Source organism: Glossina fuscipes, unplaced genomic scaffold (genome assembly GCF_014805625.2).
Source record: "Glossina fuscipes isolate IAEA_lab_2018 unplaced genomic scaffold, Yale_Gfus_2 0, whole genome shotgun sequence".
Taxonomy (NCBI): Eukaryota; Metazoa; Arthropoda; class Insecta; order Diptera; family Glossinidae; genus Glossina; species Glossina fuscipes.
This window is the reverse complement of record NW_023998414.1, coordinates 3583955-3606967: the sequence shown is the minus strand read 5'-3', so window position 1 is coordinate 3606967 and position 23013 is coordinate 3583955. Positions and strand designations below refer to the sequence as shown.

The window sequence follows — 23013 nt, the reverse complement described above, 5'->3', positions numbered from 1 at the left end:
CCCCCTTCACTCCGTCACCACTATTAAAATTACTTGATCTAATTTAGGGTTTAATGCACTAACTTGTGGCGCAATTAACGCTTAGTGCTAATGAATAATATATTGTGTTGTTAGTAGTAGTGTAAGTAAACTAAAAAGTAAACAATGACGAAATGTAATACATTTTTTGAAAGGTAAATATGTTCCTCGTTATAAATGTCTGCATTTTCCAAAGTATAGTCTAAAGCAATTTCATATCCCATCAATCCTCACAATACTAAATTATGCTAAATTTTTTTTTTTTTTTTTGTTTTTTAAACTGAGTAAAATTTTTATTATTTTGAAAAGATGACACACGAAATACCGCAAAAAGAACGACGACATCAACAATATAATAATAGCACTCGCTGGGCTGGATTGCATGTTTTATAACAAATTAATTTCAACACGCTATACGTATATATATATGTATATATATATATATATAGTAAAGTATATATATATAGTAAAGTATATATATAGTAAAATTTTTAATTGTACAACATTTTTTAAAATGGTTTATAATGTTTGCCAAGCCGATAAACAAAATTGCACGAAAAATTGTAGTAGACTTTTAGGCGCATTAAAGAAATTGATGGAATAATGGATGCATAATTTGAGGGTGTTCTAGAATTTAAAGACACTTTATCAATATAATATATATTTGGAAAATGTTAGAATTTCTTCTGCGTGCGTGTGCAGTGCAGCCAACATAACAACATTCATAAACAATAATTGCTTAACTAGTTAAGAGTTGGTAAAAATGACAGAAACAGTTCAGCCACATTGTTGTGGGTTCTTATATACACAAACAATTTCATTACAAATTGCGCGACGTGTGTGTGTATGTATACGAATATTAAACGCATTGCCATAACGCTCGACGTACGATATGTACTTTGAAATAATAAGAAAGAGTAGGAGGGAGTGATGAGCAGTCAGGCATATAGTAGTGATTTTTACAACTTTGCAAACTTCGAATTACATAGCCGGCGAGAGAGGTGGTCGTTATAAATAAATGAAAATTCAAAGAAAAAATTGTATAATAAAGTAAATCTTTTTTTTTTTTTTTTTTTTGTTTTTGTTTCGTTGAACTTTATATTAAATTAAAGTAGTACGTAACTGTCGAAGAAGAGAAGGAAGAAGACGGAACGTAAGATTTTAAAAAGTCACAAAATATGTATAAACAAAAGCTTTAGAAAGTATTGCTTTAGGGACGACCGCGCACGCAATGCGCATGAGTTTTGACTGTGAATACTGAATAAATTCGTTCATAAAGATTTTGATTTATTAGAGCGGTATGTTAAGGTTCGAAATTCTCGATTACTTTATCATCGTTATTGTATTTTTTTTTTTTTTTTTTTTTTTTTTTTTTTTGGCGTCAACAACAACAATAACAAAATTTTGTTTGTTTTGTTTATTTTTACTCGAAACTGTGCTCCTCCTGACCTCAATCACTTCATTATCTTGTCTAATGGGAGAAATGGACAAAAGAAAAAGAAGACAAAGAGTAGAACAAAAAATAATAATGTTATGATTTTATCAACAACATCCGCAAAGGCTCACATACATACATATATATATATATATATTATTCTCAGAAAAATTGTTTGTTAAAACCACATATACATGTGCGTCACTAATTGCCTTTCACGTTACACTGAAAAGTTTTAAAAGAAGAAATTTGAAAGCAATTAGCAAATTTTGTTTAATGGCACTGGCACTGGCACTGGCGCTATACTACTCTTCCTCGTCATAGCGTAATAAAAATATAAAATTAAATTGAAATTCGTCTTTCAGAACCAACCATCTGCCCCTCGATCGGATCGCAGATGTAAGTTTTGCTAAGTTGTGTGAATATCCTAAGGTCTCGTCTCCTCTTCTCTGTTTCATGAAAGCAGAAATTAAATCCTTCTTGTATTGTATGTAGGGCAGATCTATGAAATTGAAGGCTTGTCCTGCCTATAAGAAGAATATCGGCAACATGTCGTTGCTGCTGCAACTTATAACGCAAATAACGCGAGTCAGTTAGTCGCAATCATTACGGGCCACTGCCAAAAAGCTAACTAATAGTTATCACGAAAGCCCTACCACAAGCGAAAGAGAGAATATAAATAAAATGATTTTGTTGGTCTAGGAGAGAAACGCTCATGCCGCGTCTCATAAACAATGCATTTTATGATGGTTCGGAAGATCTATCTGATACTCAGAAAAGCAGAAACGGATATTTTAGTTGAAGTAAATTTCCATTTGAATTAAAGAAAAAATAAAAAGAAGCTTTACGTAGACATAATTTCAGTGCCCTAGCGTTCGCCTATGTTAAATGATCCGACGCCGACTGCTGTTAATTTTGTATCCATAATAAGTTTCCAACTTGAGTGATATCAAATCTCGTTTACGTATTTTCTCAATTTATACGATGTTTTCATGGGTTGATATCAATCCCGAAAAATTGAAAATAAATTTCTTTTTTTTTTTTATTAGGTCGACTCATAAGTAACTTAAGTTTTTTTTTTTTTTTTTTTTTTTTTTTTATCAGACATGTTTGACATTGTTTTGTCGTGATTGCGAGGTATTCAATCTCAAGGCTATTGCTCTTGTTGATTTTGCGTGGATTTTGCTTCAATATTGCTTGTAAAAGGTTGCCATCAACATCGGAAGAATGGTCCCGTCTTATCTTCAGAACGGACCAATTTCTAACTATCCGATCAGTTCTCAGTCCTTCACTGTCGCCTTAACGCTATTACCTCATTTAAATTCCCATCGTATTATCATATCGAATATATGCACTTTTTGACTCCCCATTTCAGAGGTAAAGAAAAACAATTGAATATAACATGCACCACATTAAACAGTTGGCAGAAGACGTAACTGAATCCCTTATCCTCCTGTATAGTGAAAGCGAAAAACACGTTTGTTTCGGTGACTTATTATTGTGTGAGTCATACGAACTGCATCGGAACTTACTTATGTGACTCGGCCTAATAATTAATATATAAAAACAGTTGATTTACTTTTTCCATAGCGAGCCCAATGTCACCCAAAAAAAAAATATATATATATATGACCTTTTTAAATGCACATAAACCAAATTCATTTACATTTATATCAAAAATTGTATCCATTTCAAGAAATTAACTAAAATGTATTGAGGCAAAGGGAGAGAGAAGACGCTCGTTAAATCAGGCGAAATGTGATCGGTTGACACGTCTAACGAAAGTATAGTTTAGAGGTGTTTTCTCTGATTGCTGTCAGCATTGATCGTAAGTTAAACGGACGCATTGCCAGCCGAAAAAAGATTAATTTTTTTTCAAATGTCATAAAACAAGTCTTTGATTGAACCTTTGCAAGACTTTGTTCAATGGCCCTATAAGAATCATAGATAAAATAGCGATAACTTGGCTATACATAAAATCCCTTCTGAATATTTGTTAAGCAAAAATTTGTTTGCAAAGTTGCCACAGTCCGGAATAAATCAAAGTAAGTGTAACAGTAGTCATAGAAATCTACCTACCGTGTTAAGGGATTTAAGTTTTTCTTACATAAACAAGACATTTTTCTTCTTTTTTTTCCCCATTTTTTTCTTTTAAATATTTCATGTGTGTATTCTTCTGAAATATATGAGGTGTATAACTGAGATATGTAAATATTTTGTATACTAACTGACCTGAATAGTTTTGCATAAATTTGAAGTTAAAAAATGAAAAAACAAAAAAAAAAAAAAATTAAGATATAAAAATTCAAGCAAAAGAATGACATCTCTAAATATCACAAAACAACAACAAGAACAACAACAACAACAACAACAACAACAAAGAATGTTTAAAAGCCACTCTAGTCAGATGTTCCTGTATAGGCCAACATACAAACATGCAAACACATACAAACACCACACACATAAAACACAAACACAAACACAAACATCACACACACAAACATCACACACACAAACGTAACACACACCACTTGCAATGACTTCCACATTTTTTTTGCATCATATTCAAATTTCGGTGCAAGAACGTTCTAAAGGAGCGCAATAAAGGCCCAGTAAACACTAACTGCTGGTTAATTGCATTTTTGTTGTTGTCATTTTCTTTAACTCAATCTTCTTAAACTTAACAGTCAATTTTGGTCAAAAGCTCTTAAAAATGTTTGACAATATGGAGGTTTTAGTTACGAATCAGAAAAAAAAAAACATTCCTTTTGCGCTGCTTTCCCATGCAAAATATGAGTAAATTATGAAAAAGAAGAGAAAGATAAGAGAAATGAAAGCATCAGAGTAAGACAGCCATATATGCGCGCTGTGACGAATTTCAAGCGCTCATCAATGATCGTGTTAAGGGGTATATAGAATAAAAAAAGTTTCGATTTTTTTTTTTTTTTTTTGTTTTTTTGGGACTTCAATCTCTGCTACGGTTGGATACGACCACGAAAAATTTTCTACCGTTTTTCATGCATATTGCTGCTGCGCTTTTATTTATAGTAGGACTTCCGACATAATTGCTTTCCTTTTTTTTTTGTGTTTTTTTTTTTTTTTTTTTTATCAATCTATGGGAGCGCTTTTGAAGCTCTTGGTGATTAATAGAGATAATTGAATTAAATTTTAAAAATTGAATAATTTTTTTTTTGCAACAATAACAATTTTAATAATAGACAAAATTGCCGCATGAACCGTATGAACCGTATTTGTAGGCGGATGTAGGGACGGATAAACGCGAATGAATAGAAAAGTGGATTGTTTGAATAATCTTAGCGTTTATTGTGCTCTAATGCAATACTTATGCGTTGCGTTATGCTACAAACTTAATGATTTAATTAATAGAAACTAATATTACCAGATTGATGGTTTTAGGTATAAAAAATATGCTGGTACGTGATTATGCCTGTTATTATTGTTGGTGGAAGAAAAGCGCAAATAGAAATAAAAAATAAAAAATAAAAAAGAAAAAAAAAAAAAACCAAAACCAACTACAAGCTAACATAACGGAAGTACGCCAACCCAAACTAACGGAAACGGAAATAAGTGTTTGTATATGTGTGTGATAGAGTGTAGACATACTAACACATATACACACACACAAACATATATATATATATATATATATATATACGCATTCCCCCCCTGGGCTCATCTCCCCATCACCGCCCAAATAAATATTTACTTTATACAATAAAATGAAATGAAAAAAATAAAAAGTAGAAGGATACGTTAAGAGTTTAACAAATTTGAACACGTATACATACAGATACGCTCACACATATGCAAAAACACATTCACACATTCACGCTCATGCTCACGCTCAGGTGCTTATGCCTTCATTTAATGGGAATGCTTTTCAAAAAGGAAGACTTAACGGCAACAATCAACCAATGTACATACCACCACGTGCTCTCGTATAATTCAGTTATTAAATTAAATTGAAACTGGTCCAGAGAAATAAAGTGTAGATAAAGCTATGCAAAAATGATGGCCGTGAAAGAACAATAAAAATTATGAGAAAAGTAGTTTAACGTGAAATATGGATAGAGGGGCAAAAATAAACGAGAGAGAGAGAGAGAGCAGTATATAATATAAGAGCATCTCAGCTATTTTTTTTTTTTTTTTTTTTTTTATATACAAATTTTTATTTAAACTAATTGCGAAAAAAATAAAACATGAGCTTTAATTGAATTTTTGTTTAATGCAAATAAAAATGAATTTAGCTTAGTATGAATATCATCATCGCAGAGCGAGCTTATCTCTGTCTCTTAAAAACTATTTTTTTTTTTTAAAAAAATCTCTTAGAAAAATGACGCAAGACGGATAAGTGAGCGAGCGAGGGAACGAGCGAGCGTCATTAGCGTAACTATTGCAACATTATTTACGCTCGGTTCGAATTTTTACATGCTCAACCGAGCGAGAAGAAGAAGAAGAATGAAAACAAATAGAGAAAAGTTCATTTTTTTTTTTTTTTTTTTTTTTTTTTGCATTGCAACGACAGGTTAGTGTTCATGCTGAAGTCCGTCATGTCCGATTTTTATAGTTGTCACATATATGTGTCCATTAGACAGGGAGTTAGGCAACTAGCTAGTCTTGTTAATGGAAATTTCGGCTATCAATTTTCGCAAAGCCCAATACACAACATTCAGCTTCGTCCCGGTTACGGCGTTCATTTCGTAACAAGCTGAGCGTCGACGGAATACAAGAAGAAGAAACGCAATCCTAAATATAGTTTTTTTTTCTTTCTTTCTTTCTAAATGGATGCCTTAAATTTGACCTTTGACTTAATTTGACGACAATACGTATTTTCATGAAAGGGGAAAAACCAAGCTTTGAATGTTTGTAAGATTTTTGACTTTGGTTTTAGAATTTTCTTCACTTCACTTCTAATATTCGAAATATGGAAATTACTAGAATGGCTGGTGCTGGCTATTCTGTGAACTACCTATTGGGAAGTCAATGTTAATTTAGGCAAGCCTGCCATCGTGTCGTGGGGCCTATCTCTTCTCGTCTCCTGAGAAGCCCTTAGCATTCTTAAAGTGTTCAACTGATTGCTATGGGGTAGAGGCGCTTTTGCCAAACATGAATAGGAAACATCTTATATTTGATTTGATCTTATATCAGCATTAGTGACCTAATGATCAGGTGTATTCTTCTTCTTAATGCTATTTAATTGTTAATACATTTTACGTCGCTCGTTTTTTTTTAACGAAATTCGAAGTAAGGGTAGCAAGCAAGCAAGCAAACAAGCAAGCAAGTTGAAGAGGAGCCTCGTTAACCAATATTATTGATAAAGCGGTTGTGCGCGATCAATGAATGTGTTACGCATAATCGGTTCTGTTGATTGCTTCCGTTTAGGTGCCCTTCTCCGCATTTGCCCTCTGTAATGAATTCATTTTTTCACCTCCAGCTCATTTACAACTTAATGAGCGCAAGCAAGTTTGTGTGTGTCTGTGACAAGAAAATAAAAGAAAACATTTTTTCTTTTCTTTTTTATTTATTTTTATGTTTTTTTTTTACTTTTTTTTCCCCACCAACAAATAAATATGAAGGAAAAAAGTGTGTATTTATATAAGATTCATGCTCTTATGCTCTCTCGTTTTCTAATTTGGTATATCTTCGCTTCGAAATGCTTACGCTTACGCTTACGCTTACCTATGTTTGTAATACAAAGTAGTGATGCTGCTGCTGCTGCTTATAAGTGCATTTTATGCAATTGTTCTCTTCTCGATGTTGTATTATGCGAGTAGCAGTGAGTGTGTCAAGGCCTTGACATAATTTTGCAACTGTAATGTTGGTTGCCGAACTGCTGTACATGTAAGACATAGTACAAGCACACACACACACACACACACACACAAAAGAAAAGAAAAAAAAAACGCTAAGAACATTTGTAGGTGGAAGCGGTTGTCTTTTTCATAAAAGTAAAAGTAAATATAATATATATATATATATATATATATATTTGTGTATATGTTTTCTAACTTATATATATATATGCATAGACTTTCCTTTAGTGCTGTTGCACTATATTTTAGAGGAATTTTACAGCATTTACAACACAATTTTAAAGAAAACATTTTTCCCATTTTTCTTTCTCTCTCGCCTTTCGATTACATTAACATTTTTTCATTTCTTCTCAGGTTTACCTTAAGTAAACTGTTGGAAAAACTTTCTCTTTACCGCTTTTTTTTTTTTTTTTGCTTATTTTTTGCTTTGTTAAAATGCTTGTTGCCTTACTTTGCCACACAATAGTATACGCATAACAAAAATTGAGGTGATGCGTTAGTAATGGGCGATATGTTTCTCAACAATTGTTGTTTACGTACGTTACTTGTTTCGTCTATAGCCTGATTTAAATGCGAAAATACTTACATTGCGCTTACATTGTTGTGGTGGAGAGTGGATAAAGTTCTCTTTCAATTTAAAAATTTTTACATCCTATTAGTCGTTGTTATAGATGTGGAAGCAGCAATGAAATCATTGCTCTAACAATAATAACAATTTTGCTTAGCACTTATAAGAAGAAGCATATTTATGGCTGAAAAGAAATGATGCGCCGATCAAGCAAGACTAGTCGTCCTTCCTTTATTATATAATTACGTATGCAACACTTTATACAACGGTATAAATCATTTTAAACCGACTATGAAATTTTATTTATTCATTCATAAATTACCTACGCCAGTATGAAGAGAGTGGTTGGGATGGGGGCAGGGTAAGGAGGGGGGATTAGTTAAGCAATTTCAATGACTTTTCCGAATTTCTTTTTATTATGCCTTTCAAAGCATGCATTGTAATGCATATGCTGAGGACAGTTCGAAATAGTTATCTATTTCCCAGTCGAGTTTCTCATTCGCAACGCAAAACGCTTATCAGAAAGTCGTCCTTTGCTTTTCCCAAATAAAAAAATAAAATAAAAATAAAAATAAAAATAAAAGAAAAAAAAACAATCGCTGAGGCAGATATAAGATTGCAATAGCAGCTATCAGCCGATCCTATATGAACTTGTTCTCCATTGATTCTGAGTGAATATTGCAACCATGCCTTGAATTAAGGGGGACCCATACAAAACTATTTCATGCACTTTCACAACTCTGGGTTGGTTATCTATATCTCTGTTATGTTTTAACTTGAATTAAACGATCAGAACAATATCGATTACTGGTAGACATAGGATCACGCTTCCATTCCACGATCACCCATTCGCTTTTAAACCGTTATGCCTAACGAAGCAGATTTCTCATTATATTATTATATTTATTGCGATTTTTCTTACTTTTATTTTTGTTTTCTTAAAAACCTTTCAAGAAATTAAATTTAATCGCAAAACGAAAATCACTTACTACTTGCCCGATGTAGAGAATATTTTGAAATTTTCTTTATTATCAAACTGTGCCTATCAAACGAATACGATATTTATCGAATGTAATGTAATGAGATCCCTTACTACTTATTGATCACACTAATAATAATTACGTAATTAAGCTATTATTGGCTTATTCGATATATTAATTTTTTTTTATTTTTTCTATTAAAAGTAATGAAAAATGAAAAAGTCATTTGTTTTTCTGCTTCAATCTTCTTGTTCACATAATATTAAAAAAATCAAAAATTCTCGTTATTTTTTGATCATATCACGTACAAACAACCAACATCAATGTTGCTTTAATTACTAAACACTCTTCTGCCTTCTCAGTGTAGTGCTTAGTATTATGTAAATGTAAATTTTTGCAAAAATTTTTTATGAATTTTTTTTTTTATTTATTTATTTATTTAATAATTAGTGACGAAGATGCCATCGTCGCATGCACTTTAGTTAATGAATTGTAAATTATTGTCAAATTTTTGTTCTCAATAACGCCCACAAAATTTATTTCAAAGATATATATTCCATCATTTGCATAGGCGAACAATAATTATCTTCTGCCAGTCAACCGCAAACAAGCAACAATACTTGAAGTAAGGTTTGAAAAATTTTTGAATTAAATTTTCAATATAGACACACAAACAAACATAGTTAAGTGCATCGGTTTGCCGTAACACAAATAACACACAATTTCTTAATAGTGTACTGTTACCGAGAAGCAAAAACAATAATAATAATAATAATAATAATAATAATAATAATAATAATAACAACAACAGCAACAGCAAGAACCACCAATAACAGTAACAGGCAGAGAGATAGGAATGTGCAACAAATAGTGAAAATAACTATTAGCAAACACAATCGAACAGAACATAGACCGAATCTGAGATAAATTTAGAAAATAATATCAACAACGCCAACGCCAACAACAATAACAAACGAAAACCTACGCAATTTCATGCTTTCTCCCCACACATACATACATACAACACACACACCCACACACACACGCACGCACACACACACACTTACACTTACACTTACACATACACACATACACGTACATATAGGACATACAGGTATAAAACTCAATTCGTTAGCCCAAGTAAGACAGGACCCGACCTGTATGTCCTTAAAGTGCAAATGAAAGGCACACATACCGCCGCCCACTGGTGTGTTTTACTTCCACACTGTACTTGCTTAACTATAACAATAGATTATCTATCTATTCACCTGTATGTGTTCAATACGTATTGTGTATATGTTTGTATGTGTTGCATGGTTATATATAGATGTAATAAAATTTAAAAATAACTGTACAACAGAAGCATTGTGTAAATATTCCTTCATTTTTATTTGTTTTTATTTTTTAGAATGTGCAGGGAAATGGAAAAAAGTGCAAAATTCTGATGAAGAAATATTTAAACAATTGTTGATTGAAATTTTTTTATTTTTTATTTTTTATAATGCTAAATGCCAAAAGGAGATGAGATGAGAAGGGAAAGAAGTTATATATAGTAGTCGAAATAGTAACAGCAGGAAGTATATAAATGATTATGAGGAGCTTGCACAAGATTTTTGCTACCAACTTATTATTCTTTTTTTTTTATATATTACGGTTGATTAGTAGTAGTAGTAGTAGTAGTAGTAGTAGTAGTAGATAATCTGCCGTTACTATCAGAATGATAATCATGTAGGCTGTTAAACCTTGGAAAGTAAGGTAATACATAAATAAGAGAGAAATGGGATCTTTAGAATTTGGCACATCTATGCCTTAATAAAAACGCCTTAGTCCGAAGAGAGATTAGCTTAGATGACATGACGTTCCCCTTCGATTATATATATAAATATTTTTTAGATTATTTCATAATGCGCTTCAATAAACTCAATTATGTTTACACGTTGTTCTCTAACAGACTAAATAATTTTATATAATATGCAACATCTGCACATACATCGAATAGGCTGAAAAACTCTCATTTAATTGACATGATTGCAAAACTACAAATATTGTTGTATACAATCATTGAGAGATTTTTCAGACAGGGAAGGAAGGAAGGAAGGAAGGAAGGATGGATGAATACATTCTATTAAATGTAAAAAATTAGTTCTGATACCTATGTGAAGAGAACGATAAACGGGATATTATTTAAAGTATTGTTCGCTATAAAAACGGACGAGTTCGGCTGAACCTGGCAATCGAAATTATCGATTGAAGTCAATGCAATTCATAAAGAGCGCCACCTGTTGAACACATTGGCGTGGAAATTGCCTCAATAATACACTCAATGTTCAATGATATTCACGACTCGAAAATAGACTTTAAAATATGAGTTTCGGGCACCGATCGTTGTGTGAAAAAGCCAACCTGTTATATATTTTCGCATGTTGTCGCCGTCGTCGTTTTCCATTAACGATCGTTAGCAATTGCGTCAGCGTTCCCTTCTCCACGATGATGGAGTAGCTAGCTCGCTGCAACACAATACAACGAACAAAAATTTTGAAATTATCCCAAAGCCTGAGGTATTCGACTATGCCAACGATATTTAATATTTTCGTTTTCTGATAAAATTTCAATCCATTTAAAACATGTTTGTTTTATTTTATTATACAAAGCTAAATAATCATCTCTTAGTCATGTATATTATCTATAATAATAATAATTTTATTTATATTTGATTAAAAATTAATTCAGACTTGTATTATTATTAAAAAGTTTTTGTTTTTATTATCATGGCGTGTAGTCATTCTCAGTAAAAATATGTGTGTACAAGTGTCATCATATCTAAAGCATTGATTTTTGTTTTTATTATAAATGATTAAGATTTTTTTTTTATTTTAAATTTACAAATTTTGAAATGGCTTTGACCTATTTTTCGCTTTTCATATAAACCTTAAATTATGCACTAAAATTTTTTATGAATTACTGCCAAAAAGTAGATTTTAATTTTTTATTTTTTAATTTTCTTTTCTTTGGCGTCTTCAGTCTATCACCGAAATTTTTGTATTTATTTTTATTTTTTTTTTTTATTTTTAAACTAAACATCCATAAAAAAGAACGTTACGTAATATATATTAAACTATAGCTTATATATATATGTAATATATGTGTATAAGAAGAAGAACGCTTTTAGGGACATTCAGTTGAAAATTTATGCGTCTTTATATTTTAATGTTTATTGCTGTATATCAAAGTTTAATTTGTTGTTTGTTAAACGTTGCCAAAAAAAGTAAAGCTTTTTAGAAATTTTCGTTTACTCTCTTATACACATTCAAACTGTTTAATTTGTAGACCTTGTTAAAGCGAACCACATATTATTGCAATCTTTATGATATTACCGTTGAAGGGGGGGTGTAGAGAAAAAAATATAACATTTTGTCAAGTTTTTTCTAGTAGTTGTGTTCAAGAGTATTTTTGAACGATTTTTGAAAATTTATGTTAACTCGAGAAAAAGAAAGGAACAGAAAAATGCAAAAGCGACAAAGATAAGAAAGAAAGAGTTGTGGTCTTTATATAACATATGCCGCTGCGGTGTGACTGATTCTCTTATAAAATAAATTCCCTCACAGCACAGGTAGCTACTCTCAATTAGTTGTCAAATGCGAAGCCTGAAACAATGCCGATTGTAAGAATTAAAGCAAACTTTTCTTTTTTTCTCTCTCTCTCTCTCTCTCTCTCTCTCTCTCTCTCTCTTTCTCTCTCTCTATTTATCCTTTTTCTGTTTATTTTCTGCTGATATGTTTAATTCAGATAAAATAGATAAAATTTTTCCGATCCGGAAACCCTGAAGAATCTTTGTCTTAAACAAATTGTCTTTGTAGATTTTAAGCAAGAAGGTACAGCTTTGTTAAATGATTGGATCGTATAGCTCTCTAGGCACTCTTTTTAACAAAATTTTAAACTTCAACTAATCACTTATACTTTCTCTGAATGGTTCACGTTGTCGATTATTTTAAAACCATATCATCAGATTATCTGAAGGCAGAAACTATTTCACCGCAAGCCATTCACAGCGATAAGGTATCAAGCTCCAATTAACAACGCTTAGCTCTGTAGCAATTTTTTTTTTTTTTGATAAAAGCCTTTCCCGTTGTTCCTAACTCCTCTTATCGTTAAGTCGAACTCACAATCAAGCATATACTTGGTTCCATCCACCTATTCATTTTAATACATATAATTGACTGGTAATTAAAAAAAAAAAAAAAAAAAATAAAAATAAAAGACAAACCTTTTAGTAGTAGATTCAGTTCTTTCTCATATATACAGCATCGAAGGAGCGGAACAGTACACATTCATTTTGTGAAAGCGGTTGGAATTCAGCGTTCCGTCGCAGAAGGAAGTTTCAGCGATCTCAAAAATTTTATGTATTCTTGATCAGCATTAAGTTCTGAATGTAGGTATGTCTCTCTGTCTGCTTGCGATAAACATTGCTGGAGTGCAAACATGAAGCTATCATTGCATGAAATTGGTGACAGGGTAATGTAAATTGAGAGTACCTCTGCTTCTCGAGGTTTTTGTTTTTTTTGGCCAATTATTGATAAACATACGATAAAATTTTAATCACATATCACTCGACATTAGTTGATGAGATAAGTTTTAATGGCCCCCGAGTCTTTTTCTGTACGAACTTTGTTTTTTCGAAAAGCTTAGTCAATTTAGATATAATTACGAGAGTTATTTGCACAAATCCAAATGATATCTACTGCTTAATCTTAATATCGTATTCTTTTATTCTCGCATTTAAATTAACTTGTAATCTTAACTTGTTTACTATTATCGATTGCGCCAAGCTTTCACATATGTTTGCAATCTCTGCGAGATTCGTTTATAACTCGGATCTATACCAGCTGCATGTGTGCCGCCTCTCCGCTGCATTTGTAAATGCTTGTTCTATCTTTTCTTTTTTCTTTTATTCTCTCATTCATTTATTTATACATGAGTTTTATTCTTCTTTACTTTTTCAATTTGTTCTTTTTTATTTGAATTTCATGTGTGTGTGTGTGTGTGTGTGTGTGTGTGTGTGTGTGTGTGTGTGTGTGTGTGTGTGTGTGTGTGTGTGTGTCTGTAATTAAGTAAATAAAATAAAATACTCTTTCTATTTAGGGATAAGGGTGGTGGGTCAAAAAATATCTCTTCTCAAAAAATTTAATAGTGCCACCAAAAAAAATCCTCTTATTTATCAGGGATTAATATTAACAGATGAGGGGTACGGACTTATGGGTTAACTTCTCGAATTTATTTACGGAAAAGCAATGTGTTTGAAGCAAGTTTCCTAAATATTAAAAACAAAATGGCGGCACAACATCTTCAATAGCATCTCTCTCATCGATAATAAACAAAAAACAAAAAATAATTTTTAAAATATTATTCAATATCTTGCACGTAGCAGTATTTTGGATTTTTTTAGAAAAATTACTTTTTAAATAATATATCTCCATTTTACCGAAAATGTTGCTTTGAAAGTCGGCTATAAAATTTGGAGTGAAAAAAAAAAAATATATCTTACACGTATCGCTTGCTACATATTGTGACATATTTTCGATTAAAACGCAAATTTTTTAAGTCACATAAAGAATTTTCGATTATCTCTACGCACAAAACTTTTGGTCACTCATCACTATTCTTCAATTTTTAATCAATCGTTTAGGACTAGACCCCTTAGTTTCAATTGCGGCTTTTTGTACATAGCAACTTAAAAACTAATTGCCGTAATGTGCATTATCACATAACAGTACCTGCGGCGTCCTTTATTTCCATATGGTAACACCTTCACATCCCAGCTAATCTACCCCTGGCCTGTTTGTTTCAATAGGTTAACAAACAGAAATGTTCTGTATTGGGCATATATGGATGCCAAGGCGTTTCTGCTGCCAACTGCAATCCAGTCATCGAGTCGTTTTCGTACATTTTCATAAGAAGTGAAACGCTGCTCAGCAAATGTTTGTCCCATCAACGCGAACAAGTGATAATCGAAAGCATTCGCGATTGGCGGGTGATCTAAATAGGCTAACACCACCTCCCAATGAATTGAACCGTAATGTTTTTTTGGTTGTTTGAACAACGAGCGAGACGTTCGAATCGATTAACTGTAGCTGGTGTAGCCCTTGGTATTTAATCATTTCATCTGAGTAACTAACAGTTAGGAGAAGAATCCTCACACACAAACACCGAATACCGTTTTCGTGGCAGAACGATAAAGTCACATAGTCAATGTGCGGGTGGCACATCTGCATGTGACCATAAATTTGTATGCTGATCATTCCCAAAATCGATCCACTTTTCGCCTGGTATCAGCAAATGCTCTTTGTTTGACAGTCAAGTGGACATTTTCGCTCTTAAAAAAAGTATTTTTTGCGATATGTGCTCGTATTGCGACTGTTAGGTGGTTGCCCAGATATCAAGACATGTGTGGTGTAAGGGGAGAGTTTTGGTTTCATATTTACATACCTACGTTATATTACTACGTTATCGCTTAGTTGCTTAAGTTAACTTTAATATTCGCAACAGAAGAAGCTCGAAAATTTTACCTTAATTCAATGTTTGAATGCGTGAATGCATGCAGCGTGTTTTGTTGGGGATGGGGGGGGGGAAGAGTCAAGGGTTTAATCATGTTTTAGTTCTTGACTGCAGAAGACTGTGTATAGCGAGCAAGATTACAACAACAAAAAAATGGTATAATTTTATTGACGAAAAAAAAAAAAAAAACATTTGTTTGTGTTATATATGGGTTAGAGTCAAGTAAATATTTGATGTGTGCTTTCAGGCGGACGAAAACTATATACGATACATTTAGACGATTATGTCGTAAATATAAATTGCAGCATGTTTTTTAATAATCGCTTAGGTCGTCAAGAATGTTGGTAATTAAAACGCAGGAAAAACTCACACCAGCTAAACAATATTTGTAATCCTTGTTTTATTTTTATTTTTGTCAAAATTGGAGCAAAAGCTGAATCAGTTTTTTTTTTTTTGTTTATTATTTATTTGATTTGGTTTTCACTTGTGTGTACTCATCCGTTTTGCTCCACACTCTAAATATTCGAACGTTTTCAATCGATCTAAAAGTGGATTAAACGTAAATGTTAGCCCAAAAAAAAACGAAAGTGAAATGTAAAAAAAAAAAAAATAAAAGGTTATTGACTTTAGTTAATTGATTTTGTTGGCATGTGTATGAAAAATTGGTTAAGCAATTAACTTTATTTATTTATTTTTTGTTTTGTTGCTTAAAAACAAATGCAAAAAAATCAATTTTTTTTTTATTGGTTTTAATCTGTGGTCATCGTATGACATTTTTATTTTTAATCGTTTAGTTTTTTACGAAAAGTTTTGTGCATTCGTTTTTTAATTGTTATTTAAAAAAAATCTCTCAAAAGTCCAAGTCATTGATTTTGGGGAGGTGTTACGGAAAATTTTCTTAAAATTTAAGAAAAAATATTTTTTAAACAAACATATTTGGATTTGTCATTTTATAGGAGGTTTCTCTCACTTAGTAGGTAAAGTGACTTTTCTTAAATTGGTTTTTTGGTAATTTTAGATTAAAATTTTAACAATTTTATTGCCATTTTTATGTAAATCACGGATGGCTGATGACTAATGAATTCAATATTCAGTTAGGTAGTATATGTTAAAAGAAAAAATATATATATATATTTTAATATAATCTCCACCTGAAACGGTACATTAGTTAATGTTTAATTTAGTTATCAATATTCTTTTCAAAGACAATTTATCATCGGCTATCGCCGGCCTTCGTAATACGGCAATTAAAGTTTTGAGAAAATGAAAATCACCCAAGAACGATTGGATAAGTTGACAACTATATCCAATTGTTTTAAGAATGTAGAAAAATTGCGTTCCGTCGTAGCGAATATAAGTTGAAATATCTTTCATATTGAAGGCCTCAATCAAAATGCTGGGGCAACGGGCTTATATAAGATATATAAGTGACTTTTTCTAATTCAAAAAAAAAAAGAAGAAGCAAGTTTCTCTTTGCATTTTTCCATCCGGATACGTGTAGTATCAGTCGTTTCCTAGTGAAATTAGTTATATACGACAAAACCTACAACAAAGTTGGCATAAATTCATCCATGTAATATCAAGTCGCGCACTCATTTTGCAATATTATGTTTCGATTATGTTCCTCATCAGTTTGTGTGCCGTGTGTAAGCGAATCAAGATGCCAGGATAGAATTTCCTTAGCAATTATAATATATCTTTGAGAGTACAAAAAAAAAAATTCAATTCGGAAGAAAGTATTTTTCAATTTCAGTCAACTAAGCATAAAAAAAAAACAAAAAACAAAGTTTGTTGGTATATTTTATTTGTTTGTTTGTTGTTACTGAAAATTGAAAAAGTCACAGGAACGTGCTCCCAATTGCGATATTTGTTTAGAATAGCTTAACTCTGAAGTACATCAGCACATACTTGTAATTTTCCAAGTCAATGCGTTTGAGAAATTACTTTAAACTATTAAATAAAATGCATAAAGAGTAAATATGTAAAAATAACAATAACAATAACAACAAAAATTAAGATTAGAAAAAAACAAAAAACGAAGGGAGAAAGAAAAATCTCTTATGATCGATCAATAAGACAAAATAGAAAGAAAAGAAGAAAGATTATAAAGCAAACAAAAATTCTGAGACTGGCTGACTGCCCGTTTGCTGCTTGACTGCTTGACTGCTTGACTGCTGTGGCTAGCGGAAATAAGGTTTGAAGAATGAAAAAATAAAAAAATTGGGAGAAAAACTCAATATATTCTCGCAACCTTAAACTTACTTATATTACGACGTTCATGAATGAATGGCGCTGAGAAAGAATTGAGGCAATGTTTGTGATATTAAAAATGTTGACAAGCTATCGGAAAATGTATTGAGCAAATATGTTGTATTCTATGTACATGTGGGCAAATGTGTGGAAGGCGACGAAAAGTATGCGTTATTCATAAAACCCGACCTTTTTATGGCGTCTCAGTTTCTCTTTTTTTTTTTTTTTTTTTTTTTTTATAAGCACCATAAAAATGACATTTAGAAAGTTCAGGGCGAAAAGTAGCCATTTATATAAATTATACGAAAATCGATTTTAAATCAGCATAAATGCAATATTTCTTTGATGCAGAAATTACGCTATGAAATGCAAAATTTAAATTTTATCTTTTAAAAAAAGTGTTTGTTGTTTAACGATTATAATGATACAAAAAAAAAAAAAAAAAAAAAAAAAAAAAAAAAATTTTAAATTCAAGGTTAAATAGTTTCTTATTTTTTTTTTTATGTTTTTTAATTTTTTTTTTTATTTTTTTTTATTTTTATATTGCGTATGAAAACTAACTACTAACCGCTAAGAGCAGAAAAATTCATTAGTTTTCAGTTAATGCACACATTGTAAGGGGTTTAAATCTCTGCTAAACACAATACGTATGTACGACATGTTAAATTGTGCCAGACATTCTGTAGACTCTTCTTTGTAAAATTTCAATTACGTTTACTTAATTTCTTTGTATTTGCTTAGAAAATAAATCTTTCATCCCAAGCTTATGTGTATAAGTGCAAGTGCATATATGCGTGTACATGTTTATTCACGTATACATGAAAATTTCTTTTAATTGCTTGCTAAGTAGTTTTTCGAGGCAGTGTTAGGCAAACTGTTTTCGATACTTGTTCGCTTTTATCCGAAAACAAAAAAAAGAAAAGAAAATTACTTTTCAAATTATCACAATTTACAATTCCTTTCTGCATTTATGTGTGATCCTTATGTCAATTTTCTTTACTCTCCCTTTTTTATTTTTTTTTTTCGGTCTTTTCTTGGTTATGAAAGTTCGTTACGAAAGTCTTCTCAATTTCTAGTAGTTGAAATGTTGTACCCTCCGAAATGACTTACTGCTTACTTGTTCGGAGGATAGTCCTTTCCCTATCGAGTGGAGAAGACACATATGACGTTTGGATCGTCTAGCCTCGCCAAGTGTGCTTATGTTGACGAGATGATGAGAAGATGACATATGGTCGATCTACTACTACGGACACTCCATGTACGAATTCAGCCTTATAACTCAAGGTTCACTACTACGAATATATTATTGCCATTAATAATAATTAGTTATATAATAATTTAGGGGCGAAAGTAATTTGAGCATTTGATTACTTCATATTTATATAGTCCGCCTGATTAATTGAGTAACTAAGAAACGCGTCAACCCAGGTCAGCGTTCGAATGCTCAAATCCTTTTGTTTTCTTTGATTGTCAGTGTAGTGAGTGCTCAGTCGATAAAAAGACTAGGCTGCGACCACCTTCTCCTTGTTCTTTTTCTTTCTCTAATAGGGCACATTGCCTGTGCATTGGGTGTGATCAATATCTATACAAAAAAGAGGAAATAAATAAAATGTAGCTTTAGGCGAAATTGTGTTTATTTCGACGATTTTTAAGAATTTGAACAGCGCGGAAAAATCTCACCTACGCTGGATTTGAAAAAGAATTTCTCATCATATCGTCTAATTCTAGAAAATGTTAAGGATGCAAACTGGTTCTTATAAGTAAATTTAAAAGATTCCATTCTGATTGGATTACGTAACAATAGTTTCAACTCGCATTACTCGGGAAAACTAATTACTGAAAATGAAAAGTGACTTTTTCGCAAACCATTTCAGAGAATTATAGCTTTACTGCTACTAATCGTGGCATCGATCCCCAATACTCAACTCACTTTATATTAATTTAAATCAAATCTCAAGTACAAACGTGTAATACGTGAACAAGTAACATATAGATTACAAGAGATTACAAATAATATTTTTTTTACTCGGGGAATATCCCCTACACGTGTCAAAGCGCTTTAGTCTGAGAGTAGTGGAAAGAAATAGATATACAATGCAAAAATTGTGTGGAGTTTTGATGTTTCGATGAGAACATCATGCCAGGTGTTGATAAGGTGTTATTTTTTGGGTGCCTGCCACAGAGCAGGTCGACAAATTTTACTAAGCACTTTAGCTTGCGATTTTTACATAATATATATATTTTTGTTTTCTTCGGGGTTGATTGGTACGTCGTGCAGAAAAACGCCGCAGCTCGAAATGAATCGAAGAATATTATTTATAAGCTTTACATACAAAATGCATTCCATATAATGGACGCATGTTGGGAAATGGCTCTTCAAGTTTTAAAGTAAAGTTCATTCACCAATGTCTGCAGATTTCAATTACCAAGGCCTAGTAAGCTATTAAGCCATTCATTCGTAGAAGTATAATGATTTAATCGTTCGAAGTGATGAAGTTACACTAAAAACATTTCCTATCCTATACTATTCTTTTTTGACATGCACAGTGTAATTCCCGTTTTGGACGGGAAATATTTGAAAGAAAAGAAAACATCAACAGGCTGGCTGTGTCTGAATCATATTAACTTCACGCAGTTGAAGAACCCCATTCAAGTTTTGAATGCACAGCAATTGCGGGGAAATAAGTTTGCCTGAACTATTTTTAATGATCAGCATCAAAATTTTTCCTCTACGGAAACTGAAAATTTAGATCGACTTCCAAAATTATAGGTATCTCAAGCGAATGAACTTTCCAAATATTCGATTAAAGTTTGAAATTTATTTCCACCATTTTTCCTTCACGCAGCTTCCATTTTCCGAGTACGACCACTTAATGTAGTTGTGGCGTTGAGTTGGTCTCGGACAACTCTTGAGGTGCAAGAACTGTTTCGTCATCAACTTTCGAGTTGACTTCTTTGCCTAAACACCTTCCGATTAATAATTAACACGTTTCCTCCCATCTGATTTCTACGAAATTGGGAAGTTGTTATTTTATATGCAGTCTTTAACTCGACGATGTGGCGATTAGTTTTCAATGAATATTTCAATCTTCAGCAAGCTTTTCCTTGTTATTATTATTTTTTTTTTTCAACTACGTATTGTGTTGTAAGTTATTTATATTAAGACTTTAAGAATCACTGCCTTCTCGCAGGAAGATATATACATATATATATATGTGTAGAGAGAGAACGAGAGAGGGAGAAAGAAAGAAAGAAAGAAAGAGAGAAAGATAGATTTGAGAAGATAAAAGCCTTACTGATGTAGTCTTTACAAGATAGGCACACGGACAAAAAGACAGACATGAAAACCATACAAAGATATATTTCACAAGAGTGTTAAAACATGACGATGATTACATACAGATGCCATCACCCATTGCCACCATCGTCACTAACATTGTAACACCACTAGTAAGCATTAGCTATAGCATAACTGTACTTGATATGCATGCCCTCATATATTGCACGAGAATGTTTAAGTTTGACTATCATAAGCGAACACATATATTGCGCGTAGAATATATACGCACGTACATAAATACACACAAACATACACGCATACATGCGAACATACGTACATTCATACTTATATATACATTCATACTTATATATATATATATATATATATATATATATATATATGTATATACATGTAAGATATATACATTTTGTGTGTTTGTATATGTTGCTGTTTCAGCGTGAAGAGGCCATACACTTTTTCATATATACATCCATGCACATCCATGCATGCATACACTTTGACAATTACAATAAATGTGTACTTGAGTGTAATAAAACAAATGTTTGTCTATTCACATTTTTGTTTTATCATTGAAATTAAAGCAAAAAAAAAAAATAAAAAAGAGGGGGAGGGGGAGGGAAAAACAATAACAATAGTAAAAAAGAAACTGTACACTTGTTAATAAAAACATACAAAAAAAGTCTTCCATATGCAGACAAACACATGGACGCACACATACACACGCGCTCACATTTACGAACATATATTTGCATACCGACAAGTAATTTTAGAAAAGAAAAAACCTTTTTTCTATTTTTTTCATACCTTTGAGCAGCATTTCAACACTTTAAGGTTTATTAACCTTTCGCTGCCCTCACGCACTCACTTGCGCCCATAAAGAAAAGTAAAATTACTAAACAGGGAAAAAACATTCCTTTAATTTTTTTTTTGTTTTTTGTTTTCTTTTTGTTAAATAACAAATCTAATAACAAATAAAAATTTTAAATGCAAGAAATATAAATAAATAAAATTTTTTTAAATTTTTTATTTTTCAGTTAATTTTACTAATTTCTGCTATCTATTTTTAGGGGTCGATTAAGAAAATTCGCTTGTCATCTTCTAAATGTATATGTATGTCCTCCTTCCTTCTCTGCGCAACATCGTTCCTGAGCAGCGTCTTTTTTATACGTTCAGGGCATATTCACTGACTGGACTGGTTAAATAAAAAACAAAAAAAAATTTAATAAATGCTTTGTGCTCTAAGTAAAATTTCCATATGTTTATAGACGTGTACCATAAATTGCTTAATAAGTTTTTTTTTTTTTTACTTTTATGCTACAGAATATAAAATTAGTTCAGTATGAAAATTGAAATTTGAGAAATTGTTCGGAAATCGTTTAGAACGTATTTGCAAGAATTATCGGGGGCGGCACACTAATGCCTTCCAAATAAACAATACTTTCTTCTTACGCATCAGCCATCGAAGCATAGAGTAGTGTATCGAACTTGTTGCTGAGCATTGAATGTGTTCAGAGTAAAAATTTTCTTTATTACGTTGCGAAATTGTTATGCTTTAGATTACCGTTATGTCGGCGTCCATCTTCACATCGACATATCGATCTAGAGATGAAAACTATTTTTACTGCTTTTTGTGCCATTCAGATCTAGGATATGCAATAAATGGGGGAAAATTAATTACATTTGTTCTTACTATACTACTAACTAATTTATAGAACCATTTAGATTTTTGAGGGTAGGTCATTAGTTTGAAGAGGGTATATATAGATTAAGCTTGTGCAGATGTATGCAAAATACCTTGAAAAAGTTGAAATAGACTCATCTTTATGGATCGATATAGAAAACGATTCTGAATTGAATTTAGGCTTCTCTGCCCATCTTGCTTTCTTTTTTTTTGGGCTCAACTTGGTGACCGTAATTTTTGAGGTATATTTTGATGAAACTTGATGATACATCGAAATGTTTTGGCCCAAATGCGAACGGGTTTGAAAATGGCTCGGATCGGAACTTTTTCCATGAATACGTGTGTATGTGTGTGTGTGTGTGTGTGTGTGTGTGTGTGTGTGTGTGTGTGTGTG

General features: G+C 31.9%; 1 protein-coding gene across 5 annotated transcripts in view; it reads left to right on the top strand.

Moving 5' to 3' along the window:
* LOC119644711 (sex-lethal homolog) overlaps window positions 1–23013 on the top strand; it is a 67246-nt gene that overhangs the window by 19013 nt on the left and 25220 nt on the right. The window lies entirely within an intron of this gene.